Below are 15415 nucleotides of genomic sequence, written 5' to 3' on the forward strand. Positions count from 1 at the left end.
ATTTTTAAAAAAATAATAAATAAAAATAAATGAGAGACATTCTACGTGCTTCAGGAAGCCGTATATGTTTCATGGCCCAAGGAGTGGAGAACACACACACACACACACACACACACACACGCTGAGAGAACCCAGGTGCTAGCCCAAAAGACCAAGGTCAGGAAAATCCACTGACTCAAACACAGAACACACTGAAGTTCAATTTCTAACACGAAAGCAAAAACACGAGGAGAAAAAAATCCTGACTGTTGGAAATCAGTAGCGCAGATGTGCACAGTGTGTTCTCAGTTGGAATCAGACGACACAATAACACACACACACACACACACACACACACACACGATTGAGAATGAGAGAGAAAATGGGCGAGAAATGAGTGCGAGTAATGGAGAGAGGAGAAAATTGAGCCACAAAGCGCTCTCATTTCCAGAGCTGAACCAAATCCTCATTTTCTGCTGTTTATTTCACACGAGCACGTCTCACACAAACACACCCTGATATGTGTGTTCTCACACACACCACGCAATTTTCCGCTATCTGTTCAGAAAAGAGAGGAAAATAGCCGACGAGGAGTTTGTTTCCTTCTTCCTTGTTGTGTTTTTTTTTTTTTGGGGCTGATGGTGAAACTAGCGGCAAACTGAAACATCGCTAACAATGTCTCTCGAGCGACAAAAACTCACAAACAGCATGTTCTCTTACTTTCACATACTGTATTTTAGTTTAGATTTGTTTAGTTTTTAGCGTTATTTTTTTACATACTATTTTGTCCTTCTTCTTCCTTTTTGTTCTTATTGTTTGCTTATTTGTTTGTTTGTTCGTTTGTTTTATTTATTATCTGCCTTCCTCAGCTATAAATCTTTTTTATGATTAGAAACCAGTACTACACTGACATTAAAAAAAAATGCTTTAACTCTATATAGCGCTTTATGTATGAAACATTCTGTATAGATAAAGTTAACTAAAACCCCCAAAAAATGAAAAACAAAGTCGTGTGTAAATGTTCTCGTGGCTGAATCCGAAAAAAATTCCCACCACATTATGAATGTTTCTGATTTTTTTTACTTTTTTGAATGTCGATAAACACCAATCATGTTCATGGTGCTGCTGATTTACATTTAGCCACGCCCACAAAATTATAAAAGACCAAGCTCATAAAAAGACATTGGAGAGTGTCCTTATACAGACATTTACACAAACTCGGGAGCTAGTGCACGTTATTACAACCTAACATTTCATAAATCTTGTGTAAATGCTCTTCTGAACAATTTACGAATAAATTCCTGCGCACAACAAGTGTTGGGAATCGATCACAAAATTCCCACAGAATTCCTGCTGTGTGTAATCTTTATTTTTTAATCCGTTCATGTGCAGTCTTTAGATAAGCGGTGAGGTTGAAGCGGTGCTCGGCTCAGCGATATCACCAGCGTGTTGTGAGAGGAACAGCAAAAGCGTAGGCTTCCACTCGGAGGATATCGATACGATACGAGCGTGTTTACAGCGAGAGAAACGAACGCAGCAGATATCAAGCAGGATTGTTCGGTTCTCTTGACCTTTATCTAATCCCAGGCTTTAAATAAACACACAAAGCCGACGAGGCTCTCATTGTCAGCAGGATCAGACCGCTTTAAAATCTTTGAGATGTGAGAAAAGTTTCCATCTTCTGGCTTTCAGAGTTATATACATACATATATATACTCTATATTGCCAAAAGTATTGGGACACCTCTCCAAATCATTGAATTCAGGTGTTCCAATCACTTCCATGGCCACAGGTGTATAAAATCAAGCACCTAGGCATGCAGACTGCTTCTACAAACATTTGTGAAAGAATGGGTCGCTCTCAGGAGCTCAGTGAATTCAAGCGTGGTCCCGTGATATGTTGCCTCCTGTGCAATAAGTTCATTCCTGAAATTTCCTCACTACTAAATATTCCACGGTCAACTGTTAGTGGTATTATAACAAAGTGGAAGCAATTGGGAACAACAGCAACTTGGCCACGAAGTGGTAGGTCACGTAAAATCACAGAGCGGGTCAGCGCATGCTGAGGAACACAGTGCGCAGAAGTCGCCAACTTTCTGCAGAGTCAATAGCTACAGACCTCCAAACTTCATGTGGCCTTCAGATTAGCCCAAGTACAGTGCGTAGAGAGCTTCATGGAATGGGTTTCCATGGCCGAGCAGCTGCATCCAAGCCTTACATCACCAAGTGCAGTGCAAAGCGTCGGATGCAGTGGTGTAAAGCACGCCGCCACTGGACTCTAGAGCAGCGGAGACGCGTTCTCTGGAGTGATGAATAACGCTTCTCTGTCTGGCGATCTGATGGACGAGTCTGGGTTTGGCGGTTGCCAGGAGAACGGTACTTGCCTGACTGCCCTGTGCCGAGTGTAAAGTTTGGTGGAGGAGGAATTATGGTGTGGGGTTGTTTTTCAGGGGTTGGGCTTCACCCCTTAGTTCCAGTGAAAGGAACTCTTAATGCTTCAGCATACCAAGACATTTTGGATAACTTTGTGGGACCAGTTTAGGGATGACCCCTTCCTGTTCCAACATGACTGTGCACCAGTGCACAAAGCAAGGTCCATAAAGACATGGATGACAGAGTCTGGTGTGGATGAACTTGACTGGCCTGCACAGAGTCCTGACCTCAACCCCATAGAACACCTTTGGGATGAATTAGAGAGGAGACTGTGAGCCAGGCCTTCTCGACCAACATCAGTGCCTGACCTCACAAATGCGCTTCTACAAGAATGGTCAAAAATTCCCATAAACACACTCCTAAACCTTGTGGAAAGCTTTCCCAGAAGAGCTGAAGCTGTTATAGCTGCAAAGGGTGGGACAACTCCATATTAAACCCTACGGATTAAGAATGGGATGTCATTAAAGTTCATGTGCATGTGAAGACGTCCCAAAACTTTTGGCAATGTAGTGTATATATGTATATATGTGTGTGTGTGTGTGTGTGTGTGTGTGTGTGTGTGAGATTTCTGAGTGCTTTATTTCCTTTCTATACTCTATATTCATATTCATTCATGTAATATTTTTATCTTGTCTAATTGCAAGTGTATTGTTTTGTGCTTTAATGTAAAAAGCGTCCTCACATTAAAGAAGCCGCTTTCTTTGTATTTTAAAGCGCTGAAGTTCTCACAGCTATCTTCACAGAAACAGAAAATGACTAGCGCAGTTTAACACCACGTTGATTTAAAACGTTTACTTCGTTCCTATTTTCATTGTTTCATCATTTCGTATTAGGCCAGTGTACATTAGCGCGGCCCGCTTCAGAGGCGTCAATTTTACAAGTGTTTGGCTTTGATTTAAGGGAAAACGAGGCTCAGATTTAGACGAGTGAAATGTTTAGAGGTTTTATATTACACACGTGTACATATTACTGCATGAGAGTTTGTAATATAAGCACTGAACATCAGCATTGAGCATCAGAAATAAAAGCTAAATTTCATGTTTATATTTAATATCATCATCATCTTGTTTCTCACGCTAGCTCACGGTTCTTCTATGCTTCACAGTTCTGCAGAGTTAAAGTCCAAGTAAATCATCTTTTATCAAGATTACTAAAAAAACCCATAAAGTATTCTATAAAATAAAAGAAATAGTTTCCATATTATTAAAGATGTTATTAGATCACATAATAGCATTACTATTACAATTCAATATCTGTTTCTACACCAGTGTTGATTAGTTTCCTCTAACAGCGCATCCCAACATGATTTATTCCTCTTATACCACAGCAGTTTGCCCGAGATGACCAAATTCTTATTATTTAAGGAATTATTTAAGGAAGAAATGAAATGTCATATTTTTTAACCGTTTATAGTTATATTTAATATTCTGTAAAACAAAAAAAAGCATCTTGTCACTTTATCAAGAGACCGAAAAAGTGTAAACTCCTCTGTAAAGTTACAGCTTTACCTCTGACAGTGGAGACTCTTTCAGAAAAATAAATAAATAAATAAGTAAACAAACAAATAAATAAATAAAGTCTCAGCTCTCATCTCATAGCTCCTTACAGAAAACTTCCTTCTGCTAATGTAGCGCATCCGCTGTACAAGTTTCTGTGAATGTGCTGCTGTTATAGAAAATTAATCAACACCTTCTGACCAATCAGGATTCAGAATTCAGCAGCCCCCCCCGCCTCAGTCCCCACCCCCTCCCAAGTCAGAAATGGTATGTCCCGTTTATAGGAGATGTTTATAGGAGATGTTTATAGGAGATGTTTAGAGGAGATGTTATGTATGGGTTGTGTATTGGAGGTGGATAACTCAGGAGAGAAAACTGAGTGAAAAAGCAAAAAAAAAAAAAAAAACAATAAACTGTACAAAATAGAAAATCCATATTTCGTCTCTCTGGTGAAAAGCAACTTATTACGACGTGCACGAGGTAAATCAGGAGCGAGGTTCTGGCCGATAGACGAAGTGATCTCAAAAACAAATCAGAGGAGAATATATGGACTAACGGTCGATGCGGGTGACGTCACTCAGAGAGAACGAGCAGCGTCGTACGGGTCTGTGCTCGATCCGTATCTACATGCTGCGAGCGATTACCTCGAGCTGCGATCAATATTAAAGCATGCTTCCTATTATTCAGGCAGTGTGTGTGTGTGTGTGTGTGTGTGTGTGTGTGTGTGGGGACATGTGTCTTCCTGTTGATCTTATGGAGAATAGATGAATAATTCAGGTGACATTGTAGGACATGAAATGCTGAAGGATTTCTCTGGTGAGTTTCTGTAAACGTGAAAAAAATAATAAATCAGGTATGCAGACATGAGCTTTATTTCATATAATATCAAAATAAATAAATATATGAAAAGAAATAATATATTATATATACTCCGTGTGTGTGTGTGTGTGTGTACACATATATATATAGAGTGACATTAGGGTAATAGCTATCGATTAATATGTACATTATTTCATTGAATCAGATCAGAGTGAGCTTTTTCCTGAATTTGTTTTTTTATTTGTTTATTTATTTGTTTAATTATTCACTTTGCTGTTTGTTTTTTGAAAAAAGTATACATTTATATGTTTAAGTTTCACTGTTTATATATGTATTCTCCAGGAAAATGGTGGATCTGGCAACACAGACTAGAATTCTGCATATAATTGAATAGAATAGTAATGCATCAGGAGAGAATTCAGTGATTTAGCTATTTATTTATTTTAATATTTTTTGGTTTTGTTTGATTGTGAGAGGTGAGACGGACGCAGATGAGGTTAAGGGTATTTTTATTAAACAGGCAAGTAGACAATTTCAAAAAGAAAGTGTGGGTCAAGTGAGGCACAAACAGCACAAACAGGGCAAAGACAAAACTCGGAGAACCGCGAATCAAGCAAAGTCAGAAACCAGGATAACAAACACACTGAGCGTTTACTTCTCCATGTGACTGTGAGTGTGAGAGCTTTTTCTGTGTGTGTGTGTGTGTGTGTGTGAGATTGGAAACAGGTAAGTGTGCTCAGTAGTCCTGTGACTGCGAACGTGTCCATGGTGGTGGATTCTGGGTAGCGTAGTCCGAGGCGGCCATGTCTGTAGGCTGCAGTGTGTTCTGGGGAAATGAGTTCACAGACGGCGTTGACCTGACAGCGTGCTTGTTTAGGCATGTAATAGATACTCTTTTGTCAGGGTTTCACTGCATAAATAAATATATAAATACGTAAGTAAGTAATTAAGTAAGTAAGTAAGTAAATAATAAATAAATTCTTCAGGGAAGCTGTGAATCTGGCAACACTGGATTTTTTTTTTTTCAATTCTCTCTCTAATTACAGCTTTAAACAATCAGTCGTAGAATCAGAGACCAATAAATTCTGATTAAAATGAAATACACAAATAAATACACGGTATTCCTTTTTTCTGTAAAGGTAAAAATATTCATTTGGTGCTTAGCTTTTCTTTATTTATTAATAATTTATGGTAATACAGAACATTTTATGACTTATGATAGAAAATCCTTTAGATTTTGGAGATTAAGTTGGTAAGATTTAGAAATTTTGAAATAAAACTCAAACTTCATACAGACATTTTTGGCCAAAATGTCGTTTTAAACGACTTCCCACGCCAGCGAGCGTGTTCATGCGCTGAGAAAACGTCAACATCCCTCAAACACACACGCTACTGAATACGTCCAGCTGAGTAATTACTGCAGAATCGTAATTAAGTCGCATCATCGTCCTCATCATCATCATCATCATCATCATCATCATCATCTAAAAACTCAGTGTTAGTGATTTTCATCGGTTTTTGGCAGTGCTAATCCTCGACATATCTCATTACAGTTTGAGGTAAACAAGCAAAAGTGTGTGTGTGTGTGTGTGTGTGTGTGCTGTTACTTTTCCAGCTCAGTGTGAAAAAAAGCCCACATACACACACACTTTCTCTTGCTGTGTAAATTGGTGGTTTGGATCCCGGGCTTTAGCTCCATTTGGCTAATGTGTAACACCTGTGCGCTAATGAGTGCTAACGCCGGTCCTGTTTACAGATTCACATTGAGCTGGACGCCTCGGAGCTTTTCACTCCGAACCCGGAACATCCTTCCCTTTAATCACACTCAGACCACTTCTCAAACTAACAAGCAGGATTGGAATCAGGAAAGTTTACATCATCGTACGTGTGTGTGGATTGGAATCAGACCCAAATGCCTTAACGTGCAATGAAATTCTACGCCCTAATAAGGCAATAAAATAGAATTCCATGCTAAAAATGGAAAAAGTAAAAAAAAAAAAAAAAAAAGCCTTACTTCCTGACTTAATGAAGAGTAGAATAGAACCATCTGTATTCACAGAGCAGTAGAATAATATTAATCAAATAAAAAGTATTGAATAATAATAATATTGAATCATTGAGTAGAATAATATTTATTGCCTTAACAAGCCAACAGAATAGAAACCTATAACTAATTACTCAATAGAATTGAATCATTTGACCTAATAATGGAACAGAATAGAATTACATGACTGGATAAGGCAGCTGAACAGAATTTTATACCCTAAAAAGAGAAAAAAAATACATTTCACTGACCTAATAAGGAAACATAATAGAATTACTTAACCCTATAAGGCAGCTGAATAGAGTTTTATCCCTTAATGGCAGAACAGAGTAAAATTACAAGACCCACTAAGGCAACTTAATAGAATTTTATGCCCTAATAAGAGAATAAAATAGAGTTAAGGATAGAAAAAAAGCATAGAAACCTGGACCAAATAATGCTACAGAATAGAATTTTGACCCAACAAAGCAACAGAATAAAAACCCATAACTAATAAATCAATAGAATTGAATAATAAGGTAATAAGGCACGTAGGGACCACCGAATTCTATAGGCTAATAAAACAACAGAATAGAAATCAATGACATGCGAAGTAAAAAAAAAAAAGAATAGAATTCTATGTAATAAAATATATTAATATAGTAAAATTTGTTAAGGCAACACAATAAAATCTTGTGATGATAAAGCAATAGAATAGAATTCATTAACCTAATAATGCCTAATAACAGACTGTGATTGAATAAGGCAATAAAATAAAATTCTACAGTACACGATTCTAATATTAATTCTAATATTATATGTATTAATTCTATATAAGTCTATGTATGTCTATAAATATATATATATATATATATATATATATATATATGACCCACTAAGTCTTATTTTATTAATTCTGAATTTAGAATTTAATTCTGTCATTTACCAAGGGAAGAGAATAGAATTCTATGTATAACTTAATTAACTGTGGAATAAAATGTGAATAAAGGATAGACGCTAAAGACGTTAAAGTAGCGAGCGAGAGAAAGACGTGTCAGTGAGTGCGGCGCTGGTGAACTTCAGCAGGTGGTGAATTTCGGCTCTTTGCGTTGTGCTCGAGGTGTGTGATGATGCCAGAGGTTCAGCTTCAGCAGGACAGACTGACTTCCTGCGGCTGGTCTGCGGGGAATTACGGAGGAACGAGCATCTTCTCGGGCTTCGCCGCCGGCGTTCGGTGTTTTCTTTCTTTCTTTAAACGCTTAGCGTTGTTGCTGATAGCCGGCTGTGAGCGTGTGACCCTGGCTCTGTCGTGCTAGCATGGGCGTGTGCTGGAGCGGTCGTAGCTGCTGTCCATGGAGCTGAACCTCCATCTATAGGATAAATAACAGCAGCATTCAAGGAAAGTGTGGAAATATCTAGTTACATAAAATTCCTTACTTATAAAAATCTGGTAAAATAAACACAATATACAGCAAAACAAACCAATAAAAGCATAAAAAGCAAAGTACATTCTCTATAATAATTCTTTTACAAATCACGGCGTACTCAAACTGTTTGAAGAGCATTTTAAACTCATTTCCTAATTCCTAATAATAATTCCTAATTTAATCCTAAAATTAAAAGCCTATTTAATCTCTTTTCTTCTCTTTCTCTCTTTCTCTCTCTCAAGATTTTTGGCCTTTTTTCTCTTTCAAACAAAAAAAAAACCCATAAAGTGTCGAGTTTTTTGCATTAAGTCAAACATTCACTGATAGATTTCATTTCACGTTAATAAACTCAAAACGTTCTGCGTTTACCGTGACAGAAAGCGAGCGCATCTTTAAAACGGGAAAGTCAAGACGAGACGAGACAAGACGAGACGAGAGCACTAGATGTGAGATGTTAGAGCAGACGTATTCAGACTTTTCCCCCAGGAACCTCTCTCTGAAAACCCCTTGTCAAATCCTTGTCTATAATTAACAGGAAAATGAAAATGAAATAAAACAAATCCACAGTCTTATAATGCAGCAGAACAGGAGAGGGGGGTGAAACAGTGTGAAACAGAATGAAACCTAAGAGATTTTTGATATTATCTTTTTTATAAATCACGTGTTTCATATCCCTCCTGAAATCATCGCCGGAGAGCAAAGCTAATAAATAGTGTTTTAAATGACAGTCTAATTATAATTACCATTAAAATTATTCGTAAAGTGTTAGATTTGACACGTTATTGTAGGACTGTTGTAGTTTTTTTTTTTTCATTTTCCACTTCAATTATCCAACGTTTCAAAAAAAAAAAAAAGTGCTGGTTATTTTCAGCTGAAATGTTTCAGTGGCATTACTAATAAATACAGATGTTAAATTAGACGTATTTAATGATAGTTATTTAAACGATAGATCGGACATACAGTGATAGACTTTATTTCACATTAATGAGCTAAATAAAGAATCTCCACGTGCCGTGACAGAGAGCGAGAGCACCGCACCAGCTCATCTTTCACACAGAGAGTTCAAAACTCCTACGGAACTGTCAATCATTCTGGATTCACGTGTCGATTGGCTCCTCTGCCATTTTAATTAAAGAGAGAATAAGACTGTTGGCATGGGTTTGTGCTCCGCTGTTAAAATGTAAAAGTTGGCAGGTCTGAAACCAACCATTTCCATATGGATTTCTTGATATTTTCCGTCTCACCTGCACCCCATGTGCAGGTTTGAATACCTCTGCCTTCGAGTCTGAAACTCCTACTCAGCTGTCAATCATTCCAGATTCATATGTCTATTGGCTCATCTGCTGTTTTCATTAGAGAAGAAAAGAAGATTGCGCTTTTGACGTATTTGTGAGTGATGACTCATAGCAGCGTACTCCGATCTTAAAATCTGTGAAGGTTGACATCTGAAATCTCTTTTACTATCAACAGAACTAAGAAGCGAAGAATTGCGCAAGGTTCGATATCCAAAAATAGTCTTTAACGGCAAATAAAGCGAAGCAGACAATCCACAAATCCGGTGAGCTGAAGCAAAATCCAAAATCCAATCACAGAGCCGAAACCAGGAAGTCAAAGTCATCACTAGGTGAACAAAGCTGAACAGGGAAAAGACGGAAATGAACGAAACAGGGAAGCGGAGCAGGGCTCGTGTAGACAGAAGCGAGGAATGGATATTGCGTAAGAGAAAAAGGATTAAAATGTAGAGCGCAAATGCAGACGAGACTAAGCAGTGAGTAACAAACTGAAAAGTGTATACAGAGAGAGTCAGTAAAGCGGAGTGAGATTCTGCAGAGTGAAAATCTTCCTGTTTGGAGAATTGTTGTGAAATTAGTCCTTGTTTTGGGAAATCTACTTTCTGAAAATATCGACACATTCGATGAGCTGTTTTGTTTCGTTTGTTTCGTTCGCTGCCTCCTTCAGCGTCCGTTTGTTGGAGTATTTATTCTCCTCAGAAATGCAGTTTGTGACGTCTCACACCGGCGTTTTGTGGGGTTCGGTGGTAAACACTTTTTTCATCCTCCAGTCGATTGATTTTGTGTGTGTGTGTGTGTGTATGTGTGTGTATGAACGTGTGTGACACGCCGTTTGATTGAAAATTAGATTCCGATGACTTCTGGGAACTAAATGTGTAATTATGGCATGATTAAACAGAGCCTTCTCATGTGGGATCAGACTAACGATGCTGGAGAGCTGAGTGGAAGAACAATCCTGAGCGACGTTTCATTCTCCACATGGGGTTTATTCTCTCAGCATGAAACTGGGAGTTTACACACACACACACACGCGCACACACACACACACACACACACACAATCATACTGTAGGACTCAATTCTACACAAACCAACACTGCTGTAGTAATACGTAGTAATGTCGCATTAGCATTGCGATTGTTATTGGGGTTTAGTTGTGTGTAATCTGGCTTTGTGTATTATTTATCCACCCAAGGCATGACCTTTGACCTGTGTCACATGACCCTAGGTCTGAGTGCCATTCACAGCACAAGTTATGTTTTATAAATGAAACCTGCACTGCAGAGGAGCTGAGCTCGCTGTGTTTTATGGCATTTTTATGGAGTTTTATCGTTATTGCACATATGAATATTTCAGATATATTGGTGATAAACATTAAAATATGACACAAATAAACATCTGCTCCACGTTTCTTAAAAACAAACACACAAACAAACAAACAGGAAACATTTTTGCTGCTTTGTAATATTTTATATTAAATTCCGACCGGCTTTATTTTAAGGAGAATAATATACACACCTCTCTGGGTAACTATAAAAAACTATAAAACTATAATAGTAACTATAAAAAAAGAAACTATGTGTGTATTTAAACCACCTTCCTTAGCAATGCTAACTGTTTCACACACTCTCTTCATCCGAACCCTTTTCCCTGCTCTTTTTTTTTTTTTGGAAATGGTCTTATGTTCTCATTATCCTGTGCTCTCACAGTGCTCTCCTGGCTCGTTAACATGTTCTTGGAAGCGTCTCTGTCTTCCCATGGTTTGGAATTCCCAGGGTATTCCCATTGTTCTATATATTTCCTACAGCCATATAATCCCATTGTTCTCTGTTTCCATTGAGCTACTGTATGTTCCTGTGCTACTATATTTCCAGGGATATACTGTATATTTCCATGTCCCTGGTCTCTACAGCTGTATTCAGTATTCCCAGTAATTTACTGTATGTTCCCAGAGCCCTATTCCCATGGTTTCCACTATGATCCTAAACTGTTGTGAACAATGCCCAAGGCTCCCAATGTTCTCACAATCCTGTATTCCCATTGCTGTGTCACCAGTACCTTATGTTTCCTCACAATTCCTAAAAAATAGTTCCATCTTTCCAGAGTGTATATCCCAATGCCCATATATTCCCATGCTCCTATAATCCAGTGGACATATATCCCCAATGGCGCTGCATACCCAGAGGTCTATATTTCCATGTCCCTGTGTCTGTACAGCTATATCATCCCAATGTCCTATATTCCCAGTGGCTTACTGTATGTTTCCAGAGTCCTATATTCCCATGGTTCTATGCTCCCAAATAATCCCATTTTCCCAGCGCTCTATTTTCAAGTGGCCCCGTATTCCGAGGGTTCTATATCTCAATGGCTCTACATTCCCAGAGTTGTATATTTCCATGGCCCTGTATCTGTACAGCTATATAATCCCAAATGTCCTACATTCCCTGTGACCTACTGTAAGATTCCAGAGTCATATATATTCATGGTCCAATGTTGCCAAGTTTCTAACTAGCTTCCCAATGCCCTATCTTCTTACAGCTGTATATTCCCATTGCCATTCCACAGATCCTATTTCCTCACTCAAATTTTCTAGGAAACGAGCAAATATGTTCCTAGGGTACCATGTTTCCAGGGCTCTGTGTTCCCAGGGCACAGTTTTTCCAAGTTGCTACATTTCCAAGGTCCTGTGTTTTTTCCAGGGAGCCATATTTCCATTGTCCTATGTTCTAAGAGCACCATATTCTCTTTTGTTCTCTTACCCCAGTGTTCCTAGTTTCCACATTCCCAGTCTCCTCTGTTCCCAGGTCATCATTTTCCAGGGTTTCTGTTCACTTTTGTTGTTTTGGTCCAATATTCCCAGATTTTCCAGGATCCTATGTCCCCTAGGCACATTGTTTCTATGGTTCCGTGTTCCCAGGTAATCATTTTCCACAGATCTATTTTTCCAGGATACAATTCTCCAGAGTTTCTTGCTTCCAGGGACCTGTGTTACCAGGTCACCATTTTCCAAGGTCCAATATTTCCAGTCGTATATTCCCATTCTGTTTGTTCACTTGGTTCAATGGTTCTATTGTCCTGTGTTCCCAGGGCACCATGTTTCAGGGGGTCCTGTGTCCCATCAGCTTGGTGTTTCCAGGGTCGTATGTTCCCATTTTCTTTGGTTCCTAGAGCTTGATGTTTCCATGGACCTCAGATTCCTGTTCTCCAATTCCTGTCCACCCTTAATAAAGTTTCCTAGGAGCTTTTGAAACCATGACCGTAGACGTGACCTTAGAAACTCCTTCACAAGTTCTTCTATCACACTGAAGGAACATAAGACCCTCATAGATACACTATTATTAAATACACAGATACACTGGAACAGCGGCAGTGTATATGATAATCTAGTGAATGTGCTGTCGAATAGGCAGTTGTAAGGCATTACATTAATTAGCCTCACTAGCTAATCTAAAATGTGCACTTCTAGCTAATCAGCTAACGAAGGAGAAGTAACGAACATTACCCGGAGACTATGCAGTGCATCATACATAGTGCTGTTAATTAAGTTACAGAAATAACAGATGAAATTATATCTGTATGGTGGATGGTCACAGGAGGCTACTGCTATTAGCTACACTGGCTAATCGTCGCTGTTATTAGATTGAGATTGTTTTTCTTCACTGTTTTTTCTCTGCGTCTCCTTGTGAGGCGTTAATTGAAGGCCCGTTAGCACAGAGCAGGGATTTCAGTAAGTTCAGGGACTTTAGCAGCTCATTATCTTATACGTATAGCTGACATTTCCGTGCCGAGTCTGGAGACCTCAGGGAACGTACTGTAGACTGTACACACCGATGCAAGCGTCTAATTATTTATGCAAAGAAGCCAGTAAGGATGCTAATGAAAATTAATTTTGACAGACACACTAATAAGTTTAGGGTAGGAAGGTTTTTTCTTTTAGCTGCTGAGTTTATTACACAGTTTTCTATTTTATTCTAAAGGCATTTTTCTCCTTTTCACCCCAGTCTTCATATTGGAAATCTTTTCTCTCCGTGGCCGAAGCGCGAGCACATGTTTAATGCATGGCTAACACACAGGTCGATGCTAGCGCTCGCGTCTCCAGTCCTGTCTTCTGCGTGACCTTCCAGAAGGCTAATAAGATGTTTTATTCATGTTCGCTAACAAAATAGTTAAAGCCAATGCTAAAGTGGTAATTTTAGTAAAAGGCAAACCTTTTTTGTGTGTAGCTTAGCTTTTCTGGTAAGTTTCACTAAATAATTCAAGTGTACACAATGTTGTCCTTCTAAACACTAGGGTTAGAAGGCTAATGTAGCTAACAAGCTAACAATCCAGTTTCACCTGAAATCTGTAAATAAATACGTGGCTCCTGTAAAACTATATCCAAACACATCTTACACCGTATCCTAGGCAACCACAATCAGCTTTACTTAGTGGAATGTGAAAACTCCGCCCACTTGGGCCCCGCCTCCCAAAGATTTCAGTTATAATTGATATAATTGAACCCTTCCTGCTTTTAAATGTTAATTAAACTTTACTTTATGTCCTATCTATCTATCCATCTATCTATCTATCTATCTATCTATCTATCTATCTATCTATCTATCTAACTATCTATCTATCTTTTTATCTATGTATCTATCTATATATGTATCTATCCATCCATCCATCCATTCATCTTCTTTCTTTCTTTCTCATTCTCACGTCTCACATTCTTTTCACGTTCTATTTCTTTCTTTCTTTCTTTCTTTCTTTCTTTCTTTCTTTCTTTCTTTCTTTCTTTCATCCATCCAGTGGAGTCATGGACGCTGGGGTCTATAGATAGACGTGTTTAATTAAAGTGTTAGCGTGATGGTGTGAGATTTATCGCTGTTACCACCCACAGTAGAACTGTAGAAGGACTGTTACACATAGATTTAATTTCTTTAAATGGGTCTTTTTAAAACACACACACACACACACGCACACAAACACACACACACACACACACAGTTTCTTTAGATGAGCAAAAATAAACCAAATCATGGGCAGAAACATATTAAATTGTGAACTCAAAATACTGCATTTACTGATTTTAAATTTAATTAAATGGTAGCAATTTATTATTTTTATGCCTCTTCTTCTAATTATTATTATTATTATTATTATTATTATTATTATTAGGGGCCCAAGCACCTGAGGTATGTAGCCTCCCTACTGTAATGTCTATGGCTGTAAATTGAACACTTCGTACACTTTTTTCTGATATTTGGCGGAGTGATAGAGGACAGTCTCGGGTGAATATCCAGCGCCCCAGAGCCCCCAGTATTGCAGATCTGGACAGAAGTTTCCAGTAATAACTCCACAGCGCAACATGAGATGTGATTCCACTATTATCCTATTCTTTGGGTCATGCAGAGTTCGGATTGCATGACGTTAATCCCTGTCACGTTTCGGCCATTTATTACACGTGCTGATATTAATATTATTTTTATGATAATCTTTTCCAGGAAAAAAGATTGTCAGAATGATTATTTATGTCTAATCCATTTTTTGCCCTTTTTGTTTTGTTTTTATGGAACAAACAGGATAAAATTTGGCTCTTTTCTTTTATCAGCAACACAGAAAGCACAATAAAACATCTGTGTGTATAAATATTGAGCGTCGCCAATCAGAGCGCTGCAGGCGGCGAGTCCAGAATATTCTACACACAGCGGTCTGAGACAAAGCGAGAGTTTTCTGTTCCGTACACAGCGAATGCCAGGCACTGTGGAGAACCTGGCACTCGACTCACTGAACACAGAGGACAGGAAGAGGCTAATATCCAAACACACACACACACACACACACACACACACAGTCTGCTGCTGATGGAGCTGCTCCAGCCTCGATATTCAGTGCGGCACAGATTAGCTTCGTTAACCAACAAAGACACTAAATCACCACGCAATTTTATATTTAATCAAACAAATGAC

The 15415-nt window shown here is 38.5% G+C and overlaps 1 protein-coding gene across 5 annotated transcripts in view; it reads left to right on the plus strand.

Moving 5' to 3' along the window:
* ntrk3a (neurotrophic tyrosine kinase, receptor, type 3a) overlaps positions 1-15415 on the plus strand; it is a 221640-nt gene that overhangs the window by 107558 nt on the left and 98667 nt on the right. The gene's annotated exons all lie outside the window — the stretch shown is intronic.

The sequence above is a fragment of the Pangasianodon hypophthalmus genome, chromosome 7 (genome assembly GCF_027358585.1).
Source record: "Pangasianodon hypophthalmus isolate fPanHyp1 chromosome 7, fPanHyp1.pri, whole genome shotgun sequence".
Taxonomy (NCBI): domain Eukaryota; kingdom Metazoa; phylum Chordata; class Actinopteri; order Siluriformes; family Pangasiidae; genus Pangasianodon; species Pangasianodon hypophthalmus.